General features: G+C 42.9%; 1 protein-coding gene across 1 annotated transcript in view; it reads left to right on the top strand.

Annotated features, from left to right (window-relative positions):
* Positions 1-12,826, top strand: part of LOC118627817 (solute carrier family 35 member F1-like) — an 83,305-nt gene that overhangs the window by 63,128 nt on the left and 7,351 nt on the right.

The following is a 12,826-nucleotide window of genomic DNA, read 5'->3' as shown; positions in this document are numbered from 1 at the left end:
TATGTTTCTCTCTCTCTTCCTCTTTCTCCCTCCCACTCTATCTGAAAAAAAAAAAAAAGTTCAAATGCAAGATATGCTACTTTATTTTTAAAAAAATCTTTGCTATTTGGTATATATACTGATTTATCTATTATTTAATTAAATTAATTTGACATTCTAAGGTGTTTTATTTATGGGCATACAAACACCAGTTTCTGATAGGCTGCAAAGTAGGATATAATAAAAAACTCTGGCACAACTCTGGGTGGATTGTTTACATACTTTTAATTGAATTCTCAATTTATTTTTAACTTCTGAAACAGATGGAGCCTGGGTCCCAACATAATCCCGCTCTTCAAGAAGTATTTCAAAATGAGGGCATGTGATCCCATCAATCATTTGATCAGCATTTACATATCACCTACTTGGCCAAGCTGGGAATGAGAACTATTTTTGTTAAAATATAATTGTTGTGGGATGATCATTTTAAAGGTTTCAGTGAGTATCAGTGATGATCTCTGCTAAATTTTAGATAGGTACAGGCCTAGGATATGATGAGCAGCTGGAGAGGTAGGCAAAAGTACAAAGAAGAACAGTGTAGTGAATAACCATTGGCTGGGTCTGAATAAGATTACTGAGGTTACTTGATGAGCTCAGTCAAGAAGAGCACCACCACCTATGAGTAAGTCGGATGGGAGGTGGAGGAAGGAGCTGTCTAAATAATGCCTCATGTTGGTCATCCCTGCCACAAAGCAAAGGGAAAGAGGGAGTGAGAGAAAGTGGAAAAAGGAACGAAAATGATGGATCCAAAGTTACCTCATTACACCAAAGACATCTACCAAAAAGATCGCACGTAACCAGTATTCTTAGAACAGGAACGAGCCATTTAGCAATTATTTACTAGCACCTGTCTTGTGGGCAAGGACACTGGCTGAAAGACAGAGGGATATTTATAGGTCTGAAATGATGCAGGACCTCCCAGGTGGCTCAAGCTCCCCCTGGGAGTACCTCTGGGACCAGGAGATGATTTGAGGACTGGAGGGACATGTCAGCCTGGGCCGTATAACACCTTTAATCCTCAGTCTTGCAAACTGAGTAACAAGTTGGGCGGCCCTCTCACCCCTCACCTACATTACAAGCACACAAATCTTTTATTATGAGGTGCCCCATCCTCCTCCTCATCATACATTGCCTGATATGTCCTCCACCAGACAGTCCTGGCCAGTCAGGTCTGGGGATCCTAACCCCGATGCTGGCATGTGACTTTTCATCAGAGTGAGTTCAGCCCATTTTGAACAAACACTCTTTCGGTGCTGTGTGTACCAGGATTGTTTGTTCTAAGCACCTTACAACATTAACTCATTCAATTGGTCTTCTTAAGAACTCTGTGAGGTAGGCAATTTTATACTATCCCCATTTTACAAATGAGGAAACTGAGGCAAGGAGAGGTTAAATAGCTTGCCTAAGACCACACAGCTGGCTGGAGAATGCCTAGAGTGGGTGCTCGGTCTCAGAAACCCCCACAAGGCACTACACGCCACCCAGACTTCTGGGGAGGCAGTGACTTCCCGGCAGGTGCTTCCCATCAGAGGTCCACATAGTCAGCATTGTCGCCCAAACCCACATGCTGCTGCATTGGAAGTCTCTTCCCATCTTTCTCTTTAATGATGACCAGTTTTCCCTTTCCCTCCTCCCTTAACTTCCCCTTAAAGTGAGATTTTGTTGGTGTTATTGTTTGGGGCAAGAGGATTCTTGGAGCAGAAAACTGTCACGAAGGAGACCTCCCCAGGAACAGCTAGTGGTTTGCCCTGTGTTTCAGGGGGGAAGAGCAGAGGGAGCTGTTCTGCCTCAGTTCACATTCTAGAATCGGCTCTCAGGGGATGCTGGCATGTGAGTGGAAGGAGCTGGCTCTGACAGTTCCTCCCCCACCCCCACCCCCTCCCCCACCCCCACGAAAGCATGTAGTTAAGCTTATCTTGGAAAGGAGAATCCATCCTTTCCCTTACCCATGGGACAGTCCACAGGACAAAATAATTGTCAATGACGTGTCTGCTGGTCTGAGTTACTTGTTTGGTATAGTCCATGGAAATTGGTGTGGGCGATGGAGCTGCAAACTACCTAAACAGAACAGTCCTCCATGTAAAGACCCCTTGAGGTTTCTTTCCACCTTCCCATTCTCCTTGCAATATTCTGGGCTTCTGTGGATCTCTCTAGAGAGAATGTGTACACACTGGCACCAGCCACACACCTCCACAGACATATTCAGTAATCCTGAGAGCACAGTCTAGGGAAATATAACATCACCTGGAACACCCTCCTCTGCCCTCCCAGCCTACTGTGGAAAGAGCATTCTGAGAAGAAGTCAGAGGTCTGCTTCCTTTTCTAAACCACCCCTAAGGTCCTACCAGCCTATTACAAACTTCCACCTGGCAATGGTACCCCCTACCCCCATCACTGGGGAGGTACAGGAATTGTGAAACTAAAGTACTTTTTCTCTTGTGTCAGATCAAATTCTTAGGCACAGCACCCATCTCCTTGAATCTACATTCAGGGAAGGCTTTTGGAATGAGATCTATCATATCCTATCCAGAGCAAGCATCAAGAGGGCCGAGGGAGGGGAGGAGTATTTATCTTCTAAGTAAATGTGTAGATTGCATTTGTCTCTTATTCTTAATAACAGATGGTGGGGCTATGTGTGTTTCACCCACTGTGAATTTCTAGTTCCTGGTGCCTAGTAGACATTTAATCAATGTCTATTGAAAAGCCAATAGCATGATTTTTATATGAATACCCAGGGGAGTCCACCAGCATCCCAGGAGAGCAGCCGGGTGCATTTTCTTATTCCCCAATTTCTTGTCAAAGAAGAATCTCAGAACTACCTGGGCAACCCTTCAAGAGCGATGTTACCCAAGCTATGTAGATGGGATTTCCACAGAGGCCTGCAGAGAGCCACAAAGCAAGGATGGCGTGGTTGCAAAAAAGCACCAATCCAGGGCAGAGACACACTCGGAAACAGAAGCCACCAAGTTAATTCCCTATAGTAAAATAAGATCCAGACTTGAGAGGGCAGCCACAGGCAGGAGACATAAAGCAGTGATTGGGTCCAGGGCACAGAATTAGAAGCTGCAATATGGAGCCTGAGCAGAGTTCAAAGGTGTACAAGGTAAACCAAAGGTGTCTACAATTGCTCTTATTATGTCAAACAGGTTCCATACATATCTGCCTCCCTCTCAGAACACACCCCTCGTCTTCAGGAGTTCCTAGTTTCTGTGTCACCTCATGCATGCAGTTACTTGCAGCAGAAGACAGGGACCATTCTTGACTCCACTAAATTTCATTGATTTTTACCTATTATCTGTTTCTGGATTCTCCCTTCTTCTATACTTGCTAGGTATTTCTGGATTCTGCCTCTCTCTCTGTACTTATCTCTGTATATATGTCCTAGTTAAAGACAGTTTTTTCTCATCTGGGTTATAGTACCACCCTCCTAACTGATAACACTTCACTGAACTTGGTGTGAGATATCGTTACTGCTGTTCAGGTAGTTCTGTGTGTATGTGTATTATTTTTAAGACCAAGAAAATTTATTGAAGTAAATATTACATTATTTTTACAGATTTCTAATAATAGTTCCTAACATATGGAAATAGTCTTTATTGTTTTTAAAGTTGAAACCTGGTCATGTCAAACTTCAGTAATGGTTTGATAGTAAAACTCTTTTTTCAATCAAAATACAGTACTTATACTATCTAATCCTGCAGAGTCCAATGAGGTGGAATTATATCACTATTCTTTTTTTTTCTTTTTTTAAAAATCTTTATTGTTGAATGTATTACGGATATTCCTCATTTTTCCCCCATTGACCCCTCCCGCCCCCTCCCGCCTTTTCCCACACTAATGTCTGTGTCCATTGGTTATGCATATAAGTTCTTTGGTTTATTTCTTCCCACTCCCCAACCCCTTTCCCTTTGAGGTTTGTCAGTCTAACAATGAATTTGTACTTCTTAATCCCTTCACCTTTTTCACCCATTCCCCCAATCTCCCTCCCATCTGGCAACCAACAAAATGTTCTCTGTATCTATGAGAATGTTTCTGTACTGCCTGTTCATTTTGTTTGTAGATTCCATTGTCGACTGATATGTATTCATTGCCATTTTGTTTGTTCATATATTTTATCTTTTTCTTCAAAAAGACCCTTCATCATTTCATATAATAACGGTTTGGTGGGGATGAACTCTTTTAACTTTTTCTTGTCTGGGAAAGTCTTTATATGGCCATCGATTCTAAATGACAGCTTTGCAGGATAGAGTAATCTTGGTTGTATGTTCTTGCTTTTGATCACTCTGAATATTTCTTGCCACTCCCTTCTGGCCTGCAAAGTTTTGAGAAATCAGCCCACACCAAGACACATCATCATCAAAATGCAAAAGGTTCAAGACAAAGAATCTTAATAGCAGCAAGAGAAAAGTAGTTAGTTACCTTCAAGGGAGTTCCCATAAGGCTGTGAGCTGATATACCACTATTCTTATGAATGTATTATAAATACTATCTGTATTCTTATTACTATGTTCTACGTTCTAAAAACACTATCTTAGGGAATTAAAATTCAATCGATTTTCAATAAGGGAAAATGTAGTATTAGTTAAGTAACAGCCGTCAAGCTGAAAAGAAACAAATCAAAATCACAAAGAGAGAAAAAGCAGGAAAATGTCCTGCTTAATCCAACCTGTTTGTGAGTCCAGGACCCTAAGCCCTCACAGCTCAACCCTCCTTTTCCAGAGGACCAGAGGACCCAGGGCTGTCCTGACCATCCTGGCCTCTACTCAGGACTTGCTTGTGAAACAACAGGGCAAAAGGGCCCCGTGGGAAAGCTGGCCTGGGGTACAGCAGAGGCCCAACTTGAAACCCAGGAGAAAATTGCTGGCCACGTAATTCATCCAGATGACCACACAGGCGACTCCACTCTTATCAGACCCATATGCAGGCTCTCCTGGAGCAGAGAAATGACTGTCTGTCCCGGAACGTTCAATAGATTTAAGTGGTTATGCTTCCCCCCATCTGTTTCGGCTGTAAGCTGTCCGAGTGACTTTCCTATCAGCACTCTTATCTTCCCAAGCAAGATGTTTTCTGGGCCCTACTCATGCCTCAAAGCCTGTTCTCACCACTACCCCCACAGGGGCAGCTGGGCTTTGGGCCCAATACCCAGAATCTTTTCATCTGGAAGTTAGGCTCCCACTTTGCCACTGGGCTTTCGGTGAGACTTTACAAATGTTAAACAGTTAAACGGTTCAGTTTATTCAGTGGTCTGCACTGCATAGTGTTCTCCAAACTTCTCCAAAGCCCGGAGACTTATCTAAATGACCAGACTTGTGAGGACAAAATTGTCCATGAGAGAAAAGTGCTTTCTCTTTCAGAATGAGCTTTAGGATCAAGGACTCACTTTCTAAGCGAAAGTTTGTGCTTTGGCTCTCGGTGACTGACTCAACCAAAAAAGGAAGAGAAATATAAAAACATTTCAATGTCAGAAGTTCAGTAAATATTTCCAGTTGGGCTTAATTCAATGGTTAGATGAGTCTAATAAAGACCACACGTCTCCATGGGTGTAGAAATGGGTTTCTTTTTCCTATGTGGGAGCTCTCGTTGTGTTAGCTTTTTCAGGGCCTGACACACATTACGGGAAGCTGGGCTGGGGCTTGGGGGCTTTGGGTTTTGGAAGAGCTGTTTGAAAACATCTATATGGGATCTGATGCTTGGAAGTCGTCTTCCTGTCACCTCATCCTCTCCCACAACACAGGGAGCATGAACTCCGTGGTCTGATTGATGATGGAAACTCCGTAGAAACCTGCAGTTGCTCAACCCTCTCCTGGTACCACATGGAGCGCAAATTTGGCAGAAATTTCCGGCACGTTGATCTCAGAATCTAATTGGCCAATTTTGACTTGTTAGCTTCAGTTCTTTCTCTTTCCACAGGATCTTCAGGCAATTACAATACCTGTGAGCCACATAAGGGTGTGTGTAATTGAAACCACCTTATTGAAAGGCTAATGGTTGGGGGACCTTTCTCTTCCCCAGAACATTTCAACAGCTTTCCTGTATCCTCCTTCCATGTACTTACTCATCTCCTCATTCATTCAGTGAACACTAACAGAGAGCAAATGAGATACAAGACTCAGTGTAGATTGTGTGGGAAACACCTCTGTCTGGCCTTCCTATTATTTCTAGAATCTTCTTTACCACTACTTTACCCCTCTTTGCTTAATATCAAAGCTTCTGCTGAGAGTTGTGCCTTTACACAGACTGAGCACCCCTGGAGGATGATAGAACTGTGTGAAATGTTCCAAGCTATGCTCAGTAGAAACATCCCATTAAATCCCTCAGTCTTTATCACGAGAACATTCCAAGCTGTTCTCATCATAGGCAGTCCAGCCAGAGTGAATAGTGGCAGCAGCGTGTCTCTTGGGGGTAAACACTGCCACTCTCTCTTCACAGTATCTTTGCCATGGCAGCAGGGGAGAGGTATTTCTGCTTTCTCACCGAGTAAAACCTGCCTCAGAGTCCTGATCATCCATTTGACCCAGGGAGGACAAGAGTTTTGACAAGCATTACAAAATACAAAATGTAAAAGCTGGTATTCTTAATGTTACTTAAATGAGTTCATATGTCTTTGAGTGTCACTTTGATGCCCATGCTTCTGTTTCTCATTTAAACTGAGGTGAAAATATTAACTCGCTTTAGGAATTCTCTAAATGTCATGCTTAATACATTATCTGGCATTTTATGGAAACTCAAAGAATATATTTATTGAATGAATAAGTTGATCAGGACATGAAATATGGTACATAAGAAGAAGAATGTATGTTGGAGTTGAGCTCATGGGTTTGATTTTAATTTTGGACATGGTGAATTGGAAATGTCTGAGGGACAGCCAGCACAGGTGTACCAGCTGATATTTAGAAATATGATTCCACAGGTCAAGAGAGGGCATCCCCTCCTCCAGGAAGCCCATCTGTGGTACATCCTCCCAAGCTCAATGTGATATACTTGCACACATCTCTCACAGTTATCACATGTAATGATTTTCATTGATCTTAATCATTAGAATATGGGTTCTTTGAGGTCAGCAGCTACATCTTGTGGATCAATTTTACCCCCAGGACCTAGAATGGTCCATGGGTATAAGACAGATACTCAATAATGTTTGTTGACTGAACTATCAAATGAATAGTTATATTTTCAAAAGTAAATTATTCTTGTTTTGGCCCATGAGGCTCAGTTTACTTCAGTGTTGTCTCGTGCACTCAGAGGTTGCTGGCTTGATTCCTGGTCAAGGCACATAGCTGGGTTGCAGGCTCTATCACAATAGGCGGCATGCAGGAGGCAGCTTATTGATGTTTCTCTCTCTCCTTCTCCCTTCCTTTTTCATAAAATCTATAAAAACATATTTAAAAATTTTTTTAAATTATTTTTCAAATCCTGAGCATTGTCCTTAACTACCCTACCTCCACATCCAAATTGCAAGAACTGCCCATTCTGCTTCGTTCTCCAGGACCTCGTGAACCTCTGCTGCACTATAATGAGAGCCTCTGAGAGATCTATTTGCTTTTAGTCTTGCCCCTGCTCCCAGATTCATCCTCAACTTCTCTCCAAACATAACCTTGCTAAATGGAGATCTGCCTCAGGTAATTTTTCCACTTAGAAGCTGGAATGGCTCATTTCTTTCAAGATGAAATCTTAACACTTTTCTGAGGTATGTAAGGACCTTGAGAATCTTATTCTGCTTATGGCCCATCCTGCACCGCTCCATTTTCCAGGCTCCAGGGTAAGAGAAATCTGGGTTTCTAACTCAACTATTCAATTCCAAAAGCTCAAGGGTAATTTTGTTCAACTAGACCTTAATTTTATCAACTGTAAATGGGTAAGTTACTATTACCTATTTCTGAGATTATTATGAAGATTAAAAAAACAAAAACATACAGTGCTTAGTACGGGAACTGGTATATAGTGAGGGTTAAATAAATTAAATGTTAGCTGTTAGCTTTTATTATTATCGACACCCCTTCTCTCATTTTTTCTTGCTCATTCTCTTTTTTATCATACACTGTTTCTCTTTTCTTCTCTTATTTCTCTAATTAGTCTCTTAAGACTTAAGACTCAGTTCTGATTTTGTCTAGTCAATGAGGCCTTACTTGAGCCTGGGTAAAAGTTTTATGGATTTCTCAAGGACTGTTTCTACCTCTATTTATCCCAATATTTTATAAATAGTTTTTAAAGTAGTTATTGGACCCATCTATCTGTTTTGCTATACTATGAAATCCTCAAAGGCAAAATGACATTTCCAATGGTGTCTATAGCATCTCAAGTATTCAATTAATGCTTTATTTTGTATGGGTGGGGGCAGAGAAGGGGGAGGGGGAGGAATAGAGGAAGGGAGAGAGGAAAGGGAGGAGCCTCTGAGAAAGGTAGAAAATGAGGGAGAAAAAGAGGTATTGGCTACCAAGACTTTCTTGTTTTTTAAATTTATTTTCTTTATTGATTTTAGAGAGAGAGGAAGAGAGAGGGACAGAGGGACAGAAACATTGATGAGAGAGAACATTGATTGGCTGCCTCCTGCATGCCCCCCACTGGGGGTTTGGCCCACAACCTGGACATGTGCCCTGACCAGGAATCAAACAAGCGACCTCTTGGTACAGGAGTTGATGCTCAACCAGTGAACCACACTGGCCCGGCAAGACCTTCTTTTAACGAATAAAATAATGTCCAATTTAAGAGGTATTGAGATAAATAGCAGACAGATGGGTGTAGGATATGGAGCCCAAGAAAAAGAGTAGGTGCAAAGATATAGACTTGGAAGATGCAGCATGTGGGTAGTGGTTGAAGGTGCGGGAGTGGATGCAACTGCCTTGGGAGGATGTTCGGGAAAAAAAAGGTCAAGGAAGGATTGATTCCTGGGAGACACCAATATTCAAAGGCCAGGCAAAAGAATGCACAGCAAAGGAGAGTGTGCTTCCTTCTTTGAATCTAAGTATGGTTTCAAAATTCCTCCCTTGTGATCTGAATAACTAAGATTTCAGGATGCAGAACATTCCATCTCTCTTTCAATGGATAACAAACTAGGTTAAGTAAATGTTATTGAGTCATACACCAAACAGCTGTGTCCTTCTCCAGCCCAGTTTCTCACCAGTGTTCACAGGAAACTTTGGCTTTGGCCGTCTCTCTGCCCTTCCCAATTATACACTCTGTTTTCTACCCCACCCCCACCCTTCAATCTTGAAGCCTTTGCTTATAGTGATCTTCCCATCCCTACATGAAGCCGTCTTTAGTCATCCCAGTTCACACGAATATCTCTGTCCTCTTGTGTCTATTAATTGGTGGTTCCTACACTTACATTGTCTTGTTGGCTAAAGTGGTTGACCCACCAGCTAGACTGGTGCTCCTCCAGAAAAGAAGCTATGTCCTAAGACATGGTCTCATGTCTTAACTGCCCAAACTCATAAACTAGACCATGTGCACACACTCTTGTATCCTTAACAGGAGTACTTCTTCCCACTCCCTTTCTAGAGACTCCTGGGCTGGCCAAGGGTAGAGCTCTGGCTCTGGCATCACCTGAATGACCAGTAAAGCTCCTAAAGATGAAAAGGTCTCCTGTGGCCTCAAAGAGTTAAAATATCTCCTGGAGAGTCCAATTTCCACAAAGCTATCTCTTTGAAAGCCAAAGTTAGAAGAGATAATACACCCCTAAATCAGAAAATCCAGTTAAAAGTCAGTTGAGCTCAAGACAAAGAAAGAATGTTGGCAAACAGAATGCTTTTTCTATTAAGTGGATTAAGTTGGTGACTTAGGGACACAAACAGGACTCTAAATCTTGATAACTTTGGAATCAGATACCTGGAGTCTGGGTATTGTAAGTAAACGTGTCTGTGGTCTGGGGAAAAGCAGGCTGGGAAGCTCCAGGTAAGGCCACTCCATCTGGTCATGGAGGAGACTGGTGGGTGGTAAATGAGTCCTCTTGGCTAAAACTCTCCCCTGGGCCCCATTTGCACATTCACTCTGTGTGCTGACCAAGAGCAGGCAGGTCCTTAATACCAAGACCCAGACCCAGGCCTCATACTTGGCCTGAAATTTAATAAGTTTATAGAATTCTGGGTGTTCCCAGAGCTTGATAGAAACCCCACATTTTCATTTCTTATGAAAATTCCTTTCAGAATGACCTATTTAAGACAGATTTAGTCAGCACCAGTCTTTCTTTGCATAGAGTCTGCATTGCCATATGGACCGCATGTCCAAAGAGGGGACAATAATAATAGTCATCATTTAGTGGGTATTGTCACTGTGCCAGACAAGGCATTAGGGCATTTATGAACACTATCAGTTCCGTAAAAGGTGAGTGTCATTATCTCCATTTTGCGGAGTAGCAAATAGTGGTTAAGAACCTTAAAGCAACCAGACCTGTTTTTAATTCCAACTCTACCACCTTTTCATTTCAATCTTTCCTAAGGGTTTACTGTGTGCAAGCATTGATCTGGGGAGGCCACATCCGTGGACAAGACCAGTAAGACTGTTGCCACTACTGAGTTGATATTTTGTAGTGGAGTGGGAAGGTAATGAAGGGGAGAGACCGATAAAACAGATGATAAACAAGATAATTTTTAATAGGGCAATTTTATATAAAAACAAAGTGATGTGATTGGGAGGGTGGCCAGGGAGTAATATGTCCCTGGTCACAAACCACGTATTTGCTGGAAAAAGCTATTCTACTTTTCTGGGCCTCATCCATGCAGTGGCTAATAGCACCCATGTGACCATCACTGTGAGGGTTAAGCAAGCTTCGAAGTTCCAGCACACAGTAGGTACTTGGTAAGCGCTGGCTCATTGCTATTATTAGGTTAAAGGACTTACTCCAAATCATTCCCACTCACAACTGTTACCTTCAAATACACTTGTCCTTGATTATATATTATCTTGTTCATTTCCAAGTCGTTAGTGTGGGGGTTTGGGTGTTCACTGTAATCTTGTATACTTTGCTCTAGTTCCTCTCCCTAGGCCCCCTGGCTCAGCAGTGCCAGAACAAAAGCCCTGAAAATCTGAAAGGTGCTGCTGGCTCAGAATGGGGTGAGAGGGAGGGAAGGACAAAGAGAGGAAGAGCGAGAGGGTGGAGGAGGCGGAGGGCCTTGTTAAATACAAGTGTTTCACTAAGAAAAGTGGGGACATCTATTATTCAGTCAACAGAGACCAGTCTATCAGATTATGTCCCAGGAGGTGAAATCTGAAGAGCAGGGTAGCTTCCGGAAGGACTTGGAAGAGTAGGTGAGGAGGAGCCAGTCGGTGTAGACCAGAGGATGCAGGAGAAGGAGCTGAAAGGAACCAAAAGGAAATTATCTGTCCTCGGGAGTCTCCAGAGCCCACTGAGAAGCCCCTGTAGAAAAAGCCAAGGGGCAGAGGAGAGGCTGCTGGTGGTGCTGGCCAGAGCCTCGCACTCCAGCCCCAAGGGCTGGCAGCAAGGGCTGCCTTCTTTTTCTTCAGGCTCGGAAAATGCACACAGCTTTGGGGCCAGAAAGATTAGAGTTTAAATCTAGGTCTACTGTTTTCTACCATTTGGACCTTAGGAGGTTACTACACTTTGCTGAACCTTTGTTTGTCATTTATAAAATGGAATTTACTGAGTTCTTACCAGGTACTGTACACATTCAGTGCTCAATAAGTAAGTCTCCTCCTTTCTTTGCTCTGAGGGCCAGTAGACTAGCAAAGCCCAGGTTTAAATGATCTGGTCTCCCACATGTTTAGAATATGGTTATAATACTTATTGCCTGTGAGGAATTTAAAGAGCATGCTAATGAGTCTAGATAATGCTACTGGGCATGATATTCATTCATTCAATATACATTCTTTAAGTTTCCTTTGTATGCTATGTCTGGGGATGCCAGGATGAATGGAGTTCAGTCCCTACCATCCAACTCTCAAGTCTCAGATCTCATGGTCTAGCTCATAAAGCAGACTGAGAATGAACGATGACCACACCTTAATTAGGGCTGCGTTAGAGGTGTGAGACATATGCATGCACAGAGGCAAAACATGCATGATTCTATCTGGAGATGTCAGGGAAGACTTTTAGGAGGAAGTGATATTGGAGCTGAAAAATGAATAGTTTTCCAGGGTAAGTAAAACGTTATAGAAAGGAGATACTCCAGGCGGTGATCACAGCCAATACCAAGGCCAGGAAGGGAGAATGAGCAAGGGTTCAGCATGGCTGGAGCTCAGGGCAAGGTGGAGGAGTGACGATGAAGGGAGATTGGGCTGCCATGCAGGAGTTGTCCAAGGAACAGGGCCTCAGAGAGGCTCTTGTGTGACCTGAAGGGCTCCCTACCCTGTCAAGGGAACCAATGGACTGTAAAAGATAAGTGAATAAATGAACACTGAATCAATGAATAAATGAATCATCTATATGACACTTGACAGTTCACAAAGTGCTCTTGTATAGCTTGTTTCACTTAAAAGATAGGGAAATTATTGTACTTACAAATGAGTTTTTAAAAATCTTTCCACATGGCATCATCTATGGAACCTGACATCACTCAGCCTGGAACCACTTCATAAATAGTGGTGCTGCCGTGAGGAGAGAGGGTGGAGGAGCATCTCTGTGAGCCAGGGAGCTCTCCTGACTTCAACACCTGCAAGGCCAGCCCACAATCCTGGTTCACACTCTGGGTTGGTGCCGACATACTGCATGGCCCTCAGTTGACCTTCCATGAAGTCCTAACTCTCTCCATGAAAAGGCCTACATCTCCACTGATAGCTGGGAGCTAAGAAATTGGAGATACTCACATCTGCAGTGCAACAGAGAGACCATAGC

This window comes from Molossus molossus, unplaced genomic scaffold (assembly GCF_014108415.1).
Source record: "Molossus molossus isolate mMolMol1 unplaced genomic scaffold, mMolMol1.p scaffold_m16_p_13, whole genome shotgun sequence".
Taxonomy (NCBI): Eukaryota; Metazoa; Chordata; class Mammalia; order Chiroptera; family Molossidae; genus Molossus; species Molossus molossus.
Note: the sequence above shows the minus strand (reverse complement) of the source record. Positions and strands in the feature narration are given on the sequence as shown.